This window comes from Tetrao urogallus (assembly GCF_951394365.1).
Source record: "Tetrao urogallus genome assembly, chromosome: 14".
NCBI lineage: Eukaryota > Metazoa > Chordata > Aves > Galliformes > Phasianidae > Tetrao > Tetrao urogallus.
Window position 1 is genome coordinate 960,367 of NC_136827.1, and position 14,254 is coordinate 974,620.

Below are 14,254 nucleotides of genomic sequence, written 5' to 3' on the forward strand. Positions count from 1 at the left end.
CACAAGTTCAGAAAGGAGCTGCGTCACAGCACTGAGTCATTGGATGTCATGTTTCAGGGATTTGCTTTACTGAAGGTGAAGTCATTCGCAAAGAAGCAAAATGTCTCTTCAGGTGTCAAAATTCCATACAGTTCTTCAGTTAACATGGCGCATGGTCCCATGTTCCTATTTCCTGACATCTCTTTACTTTTGCTTTGTGAGAGACTCAGAAATAGCCAGAGGAAGGAAGGACTCTTCAGTGAATTAAAGAGAACAGATATGTTGCAGCTCGAGCAAATTTAGGTGATTTTAGTTATGTTGCTGTATGAAGTTGTTTCTGGTACAGGTGTGATATGAAACAGGTGAACTTTTAAGGCCCTCAGTAAGTGCAGAACTGTATTCGTTTTTAATTGTATCGCTCCCAGGAGAAATATCTGTGCAGAAATATTTCTGTGGCATTGTGTTATGCTGCTACTAATTCTGGCATACCTATATATAGTAAGATTTCAAGAGAGACTTGCATAGGAATTGTGGTGACTTTCTACATTGAAACAGTTGTATTGCTACAGATGCATATCAGTGTATTACTGCTTTATAATATAACTTACAGTTACTATCATATAACTTAATTGATTTCTGAGCATCTTGGTAAAACCAGTGTGTATTTCTCTGCTTCCATATGTTTGTACTCGCATCAGAGAACTGATAGAATTTAATTTAACCAAGCAAAACGTAGTGGTGCAATTTTTGTGTCAGTGAAGCCCAACAGGCGTGAGTGTGCAGATACTGCATGCAGGTTGTATCCGTCACTTCAGGAGCTGTCAGGATTGTCAGCAAATGGGTATTTGGCCCAGAGTGTTCTATCAGCTGTTTTTTGCTGCAGGGACAGACTCTGATGCTCTCTCTTCCGTGAACTGTTCTGAAGTCCTGGGAACACTCCTATGTAGTGATTTTTAAGGTATTTCAGAATTTGGAGTTTTATGAAATTTCAAGAAGTTTCCGGAAAGCAAAACTCCAGGTTTCGAAGTCTGAGTCCAACTGAAACTGAAATTTTGTGTCTGAGTTTCCTTTATTGTCGTTTGCTATATAAATCAATATTACTACAGAACAAACCCTGAGGTGTTTTCTCTATGGGAGTGTTTTCCGGAATTAAAACCCAACATCTGCAGGACCGACTCAGCATTCCCACCAAAGCCAGTGGGAATACCTAAAATTGTTGTGGCCATTGATAAATTTTATGTAGATTCAGAATAACTCAGGGCACACTGAATCAGAATAGAGGTTTCAGTGTATCATTTAAAAACTGTATGGTCAGCCTGAATGCTGTAAAGCAAATATTTTCAGAAAGACTGTTACATTTGTACAGTACTAGTGTGTATCAGCCAAGCTACAGTATTAATCTTTTCTGATTTTATTCATTCTTTAAGGCTTACAAAAATTCCAGAGGCCAATCGCTGGAATTAAACTTCTGAAATTAGGAGAAAAATCTTGTAGGAACTTGACGTTGAGATTTCAAAACACATTTGAAGGAAATTTCTAGTTTTGTTATGTGTGTGTTATCTGTGTTCAGTTTTACGTTCTGCAGTACTTTACAAAACCTAAGGTGTGCACAGTGCTAGCTGTTCACAAAGGGGTGGGATCTCTGGAGGTGTTTAAGGAAAGGGTAGGGGTGGTACTGAGGGACATGGTTCAGTGGGTGCTGTTAGTGGTTGGCAGACAGTTGGACTGGATGATCTTAGAGGCCTTTTCCAACCTTAATCGTTCTGCGGTTCTATGAGATGAGCCCCGGTAGCACGTGAGTAGGGATGGGTAATATTTAAGCATTCACCAGCTGTCACTTGGTGAGGTACCCAGCTGGAATGCACTAGAGGGGAACCTCAGTATGTATCAGAAGTAAATCACTGGGGCCTAGCAGCAATGAGAAAGGAAAACTTGCCCCCAGAGGTGGGCTTTGTCTTCCCACTGCCGCTTACCATGGGCATTGCTCATTTTTGAGAAAATCCCTTATATTTATTATATATATATATATTATATTATATAATATAATACCATTATATTCCTTAAATCAGTGCCTAAGATGTTGCCTTTTATCCTGTCTGTTGGTGTGATGCGTGTTTGTTAAAGGACTTTGTACCTGTATGCCTGGGAGATGTGGGGCAGAGGTTGTCCTTAACCTGACTGGATGAGCCAATATTGAGTTGTCTGGAAAACTGAGTGTGCGTCTGCTCTGTTTCATATGCTGACAGTGAGCTGTTTTGACACACAGCCACATAATCCACATGTACTGCAGATTCAGAAATTTCAAAATGGAAAACAAAGAAACAAACAAACAAAAAACAACACCAAAAAAGAAAATTTGGGCTTCTAATCATTTAGTTAGTTTGTTCTATCAGGGCATTTTGTTCTCAGTCTTTGAACTTTGTGATCTTGAAGGTGGATAGCTAGACAAAAAAAAAAAAAAAAGGTAGCTTTTTTTTCTTAGAAGTATTTGGCTCCTGTTTAGACCACTGGTTGAAACGAGCAGATCTCCTGATATTGTAGGTGCTTGGTTTCTCCATCTGCCCTTCTTGCTCTGCACAGACCCACATTTGTCCTGCTTAAAAAGATAGGTAGGGTGCTCCCACCACGATACCTGCAGACCCTAGAGTGCTGGGCATATTAAATATGAAGGCAAATATTTGGAGTAGAGAAATGGCCTTGAAAAGTAAATCAGTACATGAGTATTGAACATAAGTAGGGTGATTCTACTGATATTGTCTGTTCTAATTCCTCTAGTTCCTCTCCGATAATAGTGGCTACAGTTAAAAGCTGATAGACTGGTAATCTCAGCAGTGCTGAGTCAGAGTTAGGGCAGTTGTTCTTCAGGATTTGTTCATCAGGTACATTGTAATAAAAACCTTTGGGATTCACAATTCTCAAAAGGTCAATGAGAAAGACTTTAGCTGAAAATTGAGGTCTGCTGTTGCATTTCATAGAACAGCCCCATCCAGAAAAGATTTCAGCAGTCATTCCAAAGGACCTGGTGAGGAACTTTGCGCTGGGTAATAGGTACAGCATGCACCCCTGGAGGATTATGTTCAGTGGTTTGTCTCCATAAATACATCAGTAGTGACTTATGTGCTGTATGAATGGGTACTTAAGTTTATTGCTTTGACTGTGATTTGTGGCACTGGGGTAAAAACTTACTGCAGCTGCAGCACCTTTTCCCCCCACTGCTGAGGTGATTGAATTTCATCACTCCACTTTTTGTCAGTCCTCTAACACGTGAGCAGAGGAAGATACAACAGTAACTGGAAAACAGCTCGTATTGCGCTTCTCCATCTTTTCTCCAGTCACACTCAATCACCTTGAGCCTCTCTTGCGTTAATGGGAAGCTGAAGCCCACCTTAAATGCTCTGAACTCGTGGGTGTGACCTGCAGAATTTCTCCAGTCCGACAGCTGGTGGGCCTGCAGCAGGGGCGAAAGGAGGGAGAGGGGCCCCGCAGGGGCTGGGCAGAGGGACGGTGCTGCAGCGAAGATGAATCTCCGAGGGAGCAGAGGGGCAGGTCTTCGAGAAAGAGGTCGTCAGACCCACTGCAGCAGCACACAGACGGCACCAGGCTTGGCTGGAGGCCCGGTTTTTTTCGGCGCCCTGCGCTGATTTAACTCTCCCAGGCGGATGCATTTTAGCACTGCAGCAGCAGGTCCAGAAGTGCAGGCGGCTCGAGGCCCGCCCCGCGCCCCCGAAGCTTCAGCAGCGAAACCGGGGCGGAGGCGAGGGGCGGCGCGGCTGGGCACGGCCGGACCGCTCCCCTCCCTCCTCGGCGGCGGCTACCGGCAGCGACGGGCCCGGCGCTCCGAGGGGCGGCAACACGTGGGTGAGGCCGGGGCCGCGGGGGGGAGCGGGGCTCGTTCGCACGCCTTCCCCCCCGGGACCGGGCCCCGGGCCGGCGCGGTGCAGCGGAGCGGAGCGCGGCGCTGGGAAAGGCGTGCGGCGGAGGGGCCGCTGTTCGCGGCCGCGGTGCTGAAGCGGAACCCGCCCCTCCCGCCGCGGAGCCGCTGTTCCCGGCCGCGGTGCTGAACCGGAGCCAGCCGCGGCTTAGCGTCCTCCCCCGCCTCCGCCCGCGCGGCAGCTGGAGCAGGAGAAAGCGGATCCGGCGAGTCCCGGTCCCTCCTCCTTCCTCCTCCTCCGCCTTCTCCTCCTCTTCTTCCTCCCCGGAGCAGCCGGAGGGAGAGAGGTCGGAGCCGCCGCCTCGGTCAGCCTCCGAACATGGGCCGGGCAGCCGGCGGCGGCCGGCGGCTGCTGCTCGCCGCTCGCGTGAGGCGGCCGGGCGGTGGGGTGTGAAGCCGGGCCAGGGCCGGGCGAGGCGGCTCCGGCGGCTTCCCACCCCCGGCTATGGCGGCGGCGGCGGCGTCTCGGCGGAGCCGCGGCGGGGCGGTGGCGCTGGGCCTGCCGCTGCTACTGCTGCTGGGGATGAGCAGCGGGCGGACGGCGGGCGGGCCACTCCGCTACTCGGTGCGGGAGGAGCTGCCGCACGGCGCCTTCGTGGGCAACGTGGCGAGCGACCTGGGCGTGGATCCGCGGCGGCTGGCGGAACGGGGAGCGCGGCTCACGTCGGGCAGCGGCCGGCAGTACCTGGAGCTGGAGCTGGGCCGCGGGGCGCTGCTGGTGCGGGAGCGTATGGACCGTGAGGTGCTCTGTGAGTTGAGCCCCACCTGCTTCCTCAGCCTGGAGCTGGTCATCGAGCAGCCCATCGAGGTGCACAACGTGGAGGTGGAGGTGCTGGACATCAATGACAACGCGCCCCGCTTCCCCCGCCAGGATTACCGGCTGGAGATCAGTGAGTCTGCCGTGCCTGGAGCCCGCTTCCACATCGAGAGTGCTCAGGACCCTGATGTGGGCACCAACTCTGTGCAGAGCTATCAGCTGAGCCCCAGCCACCACTTTGCCTTGGACCTTAAAGGCTTCCAGAGTGGCAGTAAGCTCCTGGAGCTTGTGCTGCAGCAGCCGCTGGATCGAGAGCAGAGTGCCCTGCTGCAGCTAGTGCTCACTGCCGTGGATGGTGGGGATCCCCCCAGGTCCGGCACAGCTCAGATCTCTGTGCGAGTTGTGGATACCAACGACAACCCACCTGCCTTTGATCGCTCTACATATACCGTGAACCTGCTGGAGAACTCGCCCCCTGGCACGCTAGTTGTCAAACTCAATGCTTCAGACCCCGACGAGGGCTCCAATGGGGATGTGATCTATTCTTTTGGCAGCTATACCCCACAGAAGGTGAGGCAGCTCTTCCGTGTGGACCCACATTCAGGGGAGGTACGGGTTAATGGCACCTTGGATTATGAAGAAGCATCCTCTTATGAGATCTATGTGCAAGCCACTGATCAGGGCCCTGTCTCTATGGCCGGGCACTGCAAAGTGCTGGTCAATATTGTGGATGCCAACGATAATGTTCCTGAGGTGGTCCTGACCTCTCTGTACAGCCCAGTGCCAGAGGATGCAAAGCCAGGAACTGTGGTGGCCTTAATGAGTGTCACAGACCAGGACTCTGGGCTGAACAAGCAGGTAAGCCTGCGTATTCCTCCCGGCCTCCCCTTTATGCTCAACTCTTTCAAGAATTCCTACACCTTGATCACCCAAGGCAACTTGGACCGTGAGAAAGCAGCAGCCTACAACATCACAGTTACGGCTACTGACTCTGGAAGCCCCCCTCTCTCCTCCCAGAAGGTGATCCATGTGGTCATCTCTGACATCAATGACAATCCTCCGCTCTTTGAGGAACCTGTGTACTCAGTTTACGTCCCTGAGAACAACCCCCTTGGAGTTTTGCTTTGCACTATCAAAGCCACTGACCCAGATGTCGCCGAAAATGCCTACATATCCTATTCTCTGTTGGATGGGGAGATTGAAGGGCTACCTGCCGCCTCCTTTGTCACCATTAAATCCGACAGCGGTGACATGTATGCTGTCAAATCCTTTGACTATGAGACACTAAGGGAATTCCATGTGGTTGTCCAGGCTCAGGATGCTGGGATCCCATCACTGAGCAGCACTGTCACTGTCTACATCTATGTGGTAGATGTGAATGACCATGCTCCAGAGATTCTGTATCCTACCTCAACCAACACTTCAGCAGCCCTGGAGATGATCCCACGCTCAGCTCATGCTGGATATTTGGTAACCAAAATTATAGCCATTGATGGGGACTCAGGACAAAATGCCTGGTTGTTCTACTACATAGTGCAAACCTCAGATCCAGATTTGTTCAGGATAGAGCTCCATACTGGGGAGATTAGGACTACTCGGAAACTGAGGGAGGAGAGCACACCTACTTTCAACCTGACGGTGGAGGTGAGAGACAACGGAGAGCCACCGATGTCTTCATCAGTAGCCATCACTGTTGCCGTGGTGGACAGAGTTTCCAAAATCATCCCTGATACAAGAAGGCACGTTAGAAGTCCGAGCAATTATTCAGAAATCACTCTTTATCTCATTATTGCTTTGTGCTCTATCTCCTTCGTTTTCCTTTTCACAATCATTGGGCTTACTGTTATCAAGTGCTACAGATACAGTCTGTACGGGGACTCCTGCTGTACAGGTTTCTGTGGGGTCAGAGAACGGTGCCCTGCTGACTTGTACAAGCAGGCCAACAACAACATCGATGCGAGGTTGCCTCATGGTTTAAAAGTGCAGCCCCATTTCATTGAAGTGCGGGGCAATGGGTCTCTCACTAAGACCTACTGCTATAAGGCTTGCTTAACTGCAGGATCGGGAAGTGACACTTTTATGTTTTACAATACTTGTGGGCCAACAGGAACGGTTCCCTCTGCAGTGGTGACTGAGAGGCATCTGACAGGACAGAGTGGGCAGAGTGCACAAAACCTGATCATACTTAAAAATGACTCCATTACTCCTAATGAGGTGAGGCTACGTTGATAAATGGTCAGCACAGTGCTCTGAGCAAATTTGTACTTAAGAAGAGGTTCAAACTGGAAAACTCTGATTAAGTGTATTTCCTTTGGGGCTCACTGGCACATAGTGAGAAACATGGTTCTAAAGTATTCTAATGTGTGCAATGCATTTTGTTTCTAGGTAAATACTGGGAGTTTCAGGGTCCATTTGGTAAGTTCAGTATCTGTCTGTGTGAGATTCACTTCATTTTTGCAGCATTTGCTATGCAGAGTATTGTGTCCTTCCCTTTTCTCTTACACATCTAAAATTGCCTGCTGTCATAGAGTGCTAAGAAATGACAGACACAAGTCTTGAATCGTTAATCTAAAACTAATACTGCAGGAAAAAAAATAAATAGATTAGCTTGGAAATGAATAGGTGATTTCATGGCAATTGTAGATGTTTGATACTTCATGGTTTTGATACCTAAGCAAAGTTGTTGGATTTAGATAGCTACAAAAATATGCTTTGCTTACTGATTCGGGCATATTTTAGTTGTCTGAATGCTGCAAACCCTCATTTGGTAGCATCTGTTCTACCCAATGCTGCATCACTGACAATCCAGTGACATCTTTATAGAGAATTACAGCAAATTACCATTGTGGTGTTGCATTGTGACAACTTCTGACCTGCTGGGCTGATATTGAAAATTGTTTAACACCTGTGGTTTTGCCAGCAATGTATGAACCTTTTCAATATCATCCCACAGTGCAGCATTAATGGCTGCTTCATGTTAGCATGCAGCTAGCCTGCAGTTAGCACGTAGTTTGCATGCTCTGCAGTTTATTTCATTCAGAGATACGAACTAAATCTGGAAATACCGGAGAAAATCCTGGTTCACGATGGGAAAAAGTTGCAAGTGCTGTGTGTTTGTACTCTAGGATTGTGTCAGCTGTAGGATCCGTTTGTGCATTAATGTGTAGTGTGCATCTGGATATGGGGAAGCTGGGGGGAGGAGTTGTGGGGGGGTTGAAAGCAGCCTGACTTGTATGCTTTTGCTGGAGAAATGTAACTCATTTAGTTCTTTGCACTTAAACACATATGAAGATATTAGCATCTTTTGCAACTGGTTTTGCAAGAGAATGAAGATGCATGAATCCTGAGGACCAGCAAATCTTATATAAAATTGCTTTTAGAGAGCAATGATCAACCATTTAAAGCAGAACAGTTTATAATGTATGCAGTGTTTTTCTGTAATTCACAGTGATGTGGTGTGGGGGTGTATTTTTTCCTTCATTTTCTCTGCAATTTTTGTACCTTAAGTTCTTTCTGAGCATAATAAAATCCTATAATCTGGTATTGGAGGGAACGTGAGAGTGAAATATTTCACACAGAGTGAAATTCACACTTTCAGTCCGGCTTTCTGGGGAAAATGAAAAAGAGTAATAATTGAAAATTATTTCGTTTTGGATGCAAGAGCAGCAGGAAATCAGTTTAATAGACAGATTCTCGTCCTGTTTTAGGGAATCACTCCACTGAATGCAGTGAATTTGCAAATTTTGAAAAGCAGGGCAGATCAGACAAGGGCTGGACTTGGAGTACAGAAGTATGGGCACACATAGAACAAATGAGCAAAGGGCTGCTGGTGTGTGTGTGTGACCCAGAAGAGGAGTCAATCAGTCCAGTAGTTCTGTGTGATGTAAATAGAGGTGAAATTTGACTAAAGCTACTTGTCCTAAATTATTTTCTTTGGTCTTTGCTTCTTAAACTGCCCTGTGGTAATACATACCGTGGAGATGTGTCAGTGCCACGTATAATGAGAAAATGGGTGAATGTGTTGGCATTCACTGATTACTGATTCCTAGCTAATTACATGCTATAAAATGAGAAGTGTTTTCCTTGTTTTGACTTCGGATTGTGCACCAAGAATTGCCTCCATTGCTTAGTAACACCAAATCCTACTTTTGATCAACAATGACATTTGTATGATAGATCTTTGGAGGACTGTGCTCTTCTGTTAAGCTGAACTTAGAATTCAACTGTAAAGGCCCATGCCTCCAAACTGAAGCACAGCGATGAGTGTCATTACCCTTGTGACAGTTTACACAATTAATCTCTGATGTGTGTGTCACTTCTAGAAAATATCAACAGGTCTTTTTTTCTCTCTCTCCTTCTCCTCTTCCTTCCCCTCCCCTCTCCTTTTTGGAAATGGATATTCTGGTAACTGTTGAATGATGGGAATGGGACCAGCTGAACAGGCTTTGTATGCACGCGTGCCATGTGGAGGGTTTCACAGCGTTGAATTTTACAATGTTGTTCGTAGTGAGATGAAAAATATTTCAGATATGTTCAGAGTTAACCTCAGCAACTTAGCCTCAATAATGCTTGATGCAGTAAGATCTCAGTCCTTTGCGTACTTGCTGGTAAGTTCATTTGAACTTAGCAATTGCTCTTTGCTAAGTTGTGACTGAATCCACTGAGTCATTCCATGGATGCAGTGGAGGGGAAAGTGCAGCTTATTAAGGAGAAGTGAGTTTTTTCTATCTGTTGATGCACTGGTGTCTGTGCGGCTGTTCTGACTTTTATTGCCCATGTCATGAGATTGTAATGGGAGCTCGTTTCTGCAAGGTAACCTTTGCTTATGCATCCCCCTTGCTTATCTGTGTGGTCTTTTTAGCTTTATCTCAGACTGGGTGGATTTAGTAATAGAAGAAACATACTGATATAGCAGCACTGAAAACCTTACAAACAGGTATTGCTGGAATAGTCTAGTGATAAGATTCAGAGTCTGGGGTTAATGAGCATTGCTCTCTCATCAGCTAGATCGTTACCACAGGGTGAGCAGGCAATGTGGGCACGAAGATTAAGCTGGCAAGGTATTGCAGCTTCACTGCTGGCAGTATGTGAGTTTATGAGCAGCCTGGATTCCTGCCTTTTGGGAAGGAGTGCATGAAGGGGAGATTTTGCTGCTGTGCACTACTGCAGTGATGATCCATCATTTTCAGGGAAGGTTTCAGCATTTCAGTCTGGAGTCCCTTTCTTCAAAAGCCTGTGGAGATGCTGAGTGATGTCTGAGCAGTGTCTGGTCCTGGTTTTTCTTTTCATTTCTTCTGTCTTCTTGTTATCTTGTGTGCAGTTAAACTCGACCGTCATCTTGTGTCTCATGACAACCTTTCCCTTTCAATGCAGGGATGAACAATCAGACCGACACAGGTTTTGGCTGAAGTTTTCATTCCCTGAGGCACATTCTTAAAGATGAGTGGGCAGCTTGGATCTTTGACAAAACTAGATAGGAGCACTTCTGAATGTAGGTTTCCTTTTACCTTTGGGTGTGCCTGTGTGTGTGGCACATGATGGCAACAAAGTACAATGATAATCATGGTGTCCTTAGGTAACTTTGCATTGTGCTCTGTGCACTCTTTTCGGAAAGCACAAAGGCTGCAAATGAGTGACTGTAAGACCCAGTGGTTCATTGGGCTTTTGCATTTGTTTGATCACACTGCTCTACTTCTGGCTTCCCCTCTGTGTTTTGTACTTCAAGGAAAGCCTGCCAAGCACAGGGTCAAAAAGCAAGCAACACTTGAACACATCTTGATACTGCTTTTAAGTGCCAGCATGTTTCAAAGTGTCTAAATCTAATAAAGCCACAGCATTGTCTGGAGCTGTCTTACCAAGAGATTTCTCACAGAGGCTTTAAAGGTATTAATGGTGGAATATCTTACAGTCTCAGTTCAAGAACTTAATCCTCTAAGAAATTCTCCAGCCCCACTGACATTGTAAAGGTTAACTATAAATGTTGGTCCTCTTATTCAGGGTCCATATCCGGACCTGTTCTGCTAAGCAGGGGCAGTGCTGTGTGCTTCAGGGAAGTCGGACTCTTAGTTTGATGTGTACTGCTGTGCCAGCAGAAATTTGCATCTAATATTAAACAGAGGAGTTTTCCTTCTCTTGGAACTCATTAAGTGCACTTTACAGAAGCACTTGCTTGTTCCTTTCACCTTAGTTTTCTCAGAGTTAGAAATGCATGTGAGCACTGACAGAAAGCAAATCTTTGGAAAATTTAGGCTCTTCTAGGTTCCTTTCTGATTCCTTGTGTGACGAATGCATGTTCAGACTATAAATAGGCTGTTCTGTGTGTCAAATTAATCTGAAGCATTTACAGAAGGGAATCAGTAACAGAAGTATCTGTTTTTTCGCATCTGTCAGCACCGTCTCACAGGAAAATAAGTAGAGCTGCGTGTGGTCAGAGGTTGTGAAAGGCCTTTTATTATTGCTTCGAAGCACATACATCTGATAAATATAGCTTATGTCATGCTGTTGTGTGTTTGTGTGGAAATGGGAACGGAGTGGGATGCTTTTAGCAGTCTCATCAGCTGGTAGCTGTTTGTAAATGTTTCATTCACACTTCTCTACCTCAAGCAGGCCCTGTTCTAACACCCGCTGAAATCATTGGGAGGTTGGATTTTCATGAATATGGGATCAGAACATCAACATTTTCCAGCAGTTTCTTCTATCTATAGAGATCAACTTTACTGGGGTAAATCATCAGGTGAAAAAAAAAAAAAAGGATCAAGCCAAATTTTTGTAGCAATGTATTCTCAGTTCTTCTCTAAGTAGCAGTGAAATGTTTTAATTAACCCATGCTATGCAACTTAAGAATGAGTGTGTGAAATTTTACTTGAGCTTTTATGCTGTTAAGGTGACTTCACTTATAATATAAATTCACCTATTGAACTTTCCAGTATGGTTGGTTGATTGATCACATTGATGCTTGTGGTTATGCAGAATGTAACCCTGGCTCTTGGAAGAAGCAGGAGGAACAAACTGTTGGCATGAGGTGCGCACCTGGTGTGATGGCAAACGCTGCTGTAGGCATCTGGATGGGTCTTTGTTCACCTTACAACAGATGTTGAGTGTTTTTACTAATGGGAAAAAGCAGGTGATGGGAGGAGCAGGAAATGATGCTTGGTTGTGTTGTTTCCCTCAGCTCAACTGATGTATGGTAAAAGTGGGACCACCAGCTTTCAAAAACCTCTGAGGGCAGGCTGAGGTGATGTTACAGGTAGAAAAATGAACTTGTATGTGACAAACAGTGTCTTGTGACAAGTTGGGAGCTAGAGACGTGAAAGGAAGTGTATTAATCTTCATTTGCATTGTGTAACTGCCAGGGGATTTACAGATGGGGAGAATTGGGACTACTTTAGATTCTGTGTTCCTCTTTGTGCTTCCTCTCTGTGCTCATGCTTTCTGGCTGTAACCCTGTTCTGTCGGTGCTGACCTGTGATGCAGCAAAGCCTGTGACAGGGTTTTTTTAGAGGAGCCTGCAGACAGCATTCAGCTTTCATCAATGTAGCAATACAGTCTTCTGTTCCATGGGACTGTGCTGAAGACATTGCTCCACTCTGAAAATGGCCATACTGTGCCATGATGCAGTGACTGCTAGCACCATATTTCAATGAGGCAGGTTTCAGCTTGTGGTTTGGTAAAGGTAGGCTGTTCCTAACCAGAGTCATGGGCCAAACCAAGTGTGCAGACTGGGAATGCCTGGTGGGTGTATAAGGAAAGTGCTTGAAAGTCAGATGTATCATGCTGGCTTTTGGTTGGAATAGAGTCTTCCGAGGATGGTGTCATCTTTTGGACTTGTGATGAAAATAGTGGGGCTTTTTCACCTCAGTCATGCTTTTTTTTTCTTTCTTTCTTCCCCAGTGTATTAATCTATTTTTTGCTCAGCCAGTGAGTTTTCCAACTTGCCCTTCCAATTCTGCTTTGCCATTCCACTGGAGAAGTTAGTAAGTGGCTGTGTGTGCACTTAAACCAGAGCATGAGCCGATTGCTTTTTCCATCTCCAGAGGTATGTGCCTGAGATAATTCCTCCTTCGGACTCTGACTATCACTGCAGCCCTGTCTGAAGAGTAATACCACATAGAGAACAACAGGAATTGGCTGTAAGAGGCCACAGCATCTAGATAATAACCTTTGAAAATACCACAGTCTCCTAATTGCTGATATTTCTCTTATTCTGACATTGTGACTCTCAGCCCATGGAATGAGAATTTCTAACAGATGAGTTTCTCCTGCTACCATCACCTATTTACCACTTTGTATCTGAAAGTTTACAATCAACCATCGATTTTGTGAGGTTTTCGTTCTGTTTGGTTTTCAGCTGAGCGCTTCCCAGCTCTTGGTGAGAAAAAAAAATCGGTGTGCATTGAGCAAATCATGCTTTCCCCTTTCCTTGCTCCTGCCTAACTCATGACAGACTTTTCCAGCTCTTCAGTGCTGCTTCATCTGTGTTTTGCTTGGAGCAGTGGTAGCATTTCTTCTCCTCACACTGCCTACAAGCTTATGCAAATTTGTGACTTTCACATCTCCTGTTGTATGAAAGGACAGGAACTTCTCTCCCACCCCTGTCCAACAGTTCCCATTCTGCAAGCAAATCTCCAGCAGAGGAAAAGCCAAATCTTCTGGTGTTAGCACCCTTCATACATTTAGAAAAACAAACTTGGAGAAGGGTCTGATCAGTGTATCTTCTGTCTTTTCTTTCATTGAGTATTTCTATATGGTTGACTTTACAGTTACCTTGACATCCTTGGGACTGGGGCCAAAATGGAATGAATCAGAAAATACTGGCAACATGCATAATGGGCTCCTTGTCAAGTCATTTTCTGCTAAACTCAGCAGAACCTGAGCATGCCAGACAACTGGGGTCTAAATGGGAAGGAAATTGCTAGTACAGATGTTTAATGTGTGGTTGCAGATAGAAGCCTCCTCCCTTCTGTGTAATTCAGACCATAAAGGATACTGAGGATGCTCATCATCCAAGAGCATCTCACTCTTGAGTGAAGCTGGACTCAGGAAGTACAGTGATAGAATGATGGGGGAGGTTCTAATTGCACCATTTTTATTTGAATAAAGCCTATTGATCCAGGGAAAAGCATGCCCAAAACCTCAAGAGGAAAAGCAGAGCTGGCTGTAAATAATTGAGAGCATTCAACACTTTATTTTTTCTCTTCAAGTAATGGGGCCAAATTCATTTCTGATCTGACTCCAATAGCTTGAACAGAATTAAACCATTACTGTCATTTATTATTTGTGTGTTTGGCACTGTATGAGACACACCACGAATGAGTGCAGTCCATTATATTTGTGGACATAAGTTCTCTCTTTGGATTCAAGTGCCTGACGTTAATCACTGGCTGCAGTATCAGGTACAGACTAATGCTTTGAGAATCCTGGGAAATAACCTTGTCATGTTCTTAGGGCTGCATAGAAGTGCAGAATTTCAAAAGACCTCAGTTTGCTGTTGTCTACCATAATTGAAAATTCTTTCAATGGTCCTCTGACTCTGCAAAGGCATTTTTGGAGCAAGTTTTTGTTCAACAGAGGATATCTTAGCTATCTGT

At 45.7% G+C, this 14,254-nt stretch overlaps 1 protein-coding gene across 2 annotated transcripts in view; it reads left to right on the plus strand.

Moving 5' to 3' along the window:
* LOC306951833 (protocadherin alpha-5-like) overlaps positions 1 to 14,254 on the plus strand; it is a gene marked incomplete at both ends in the record, with an annotated part of 90,386 nt that overhangs the window by 43,684 nt on the left and 32,448 nt on the right. The window lies entirely within an intron of this gene.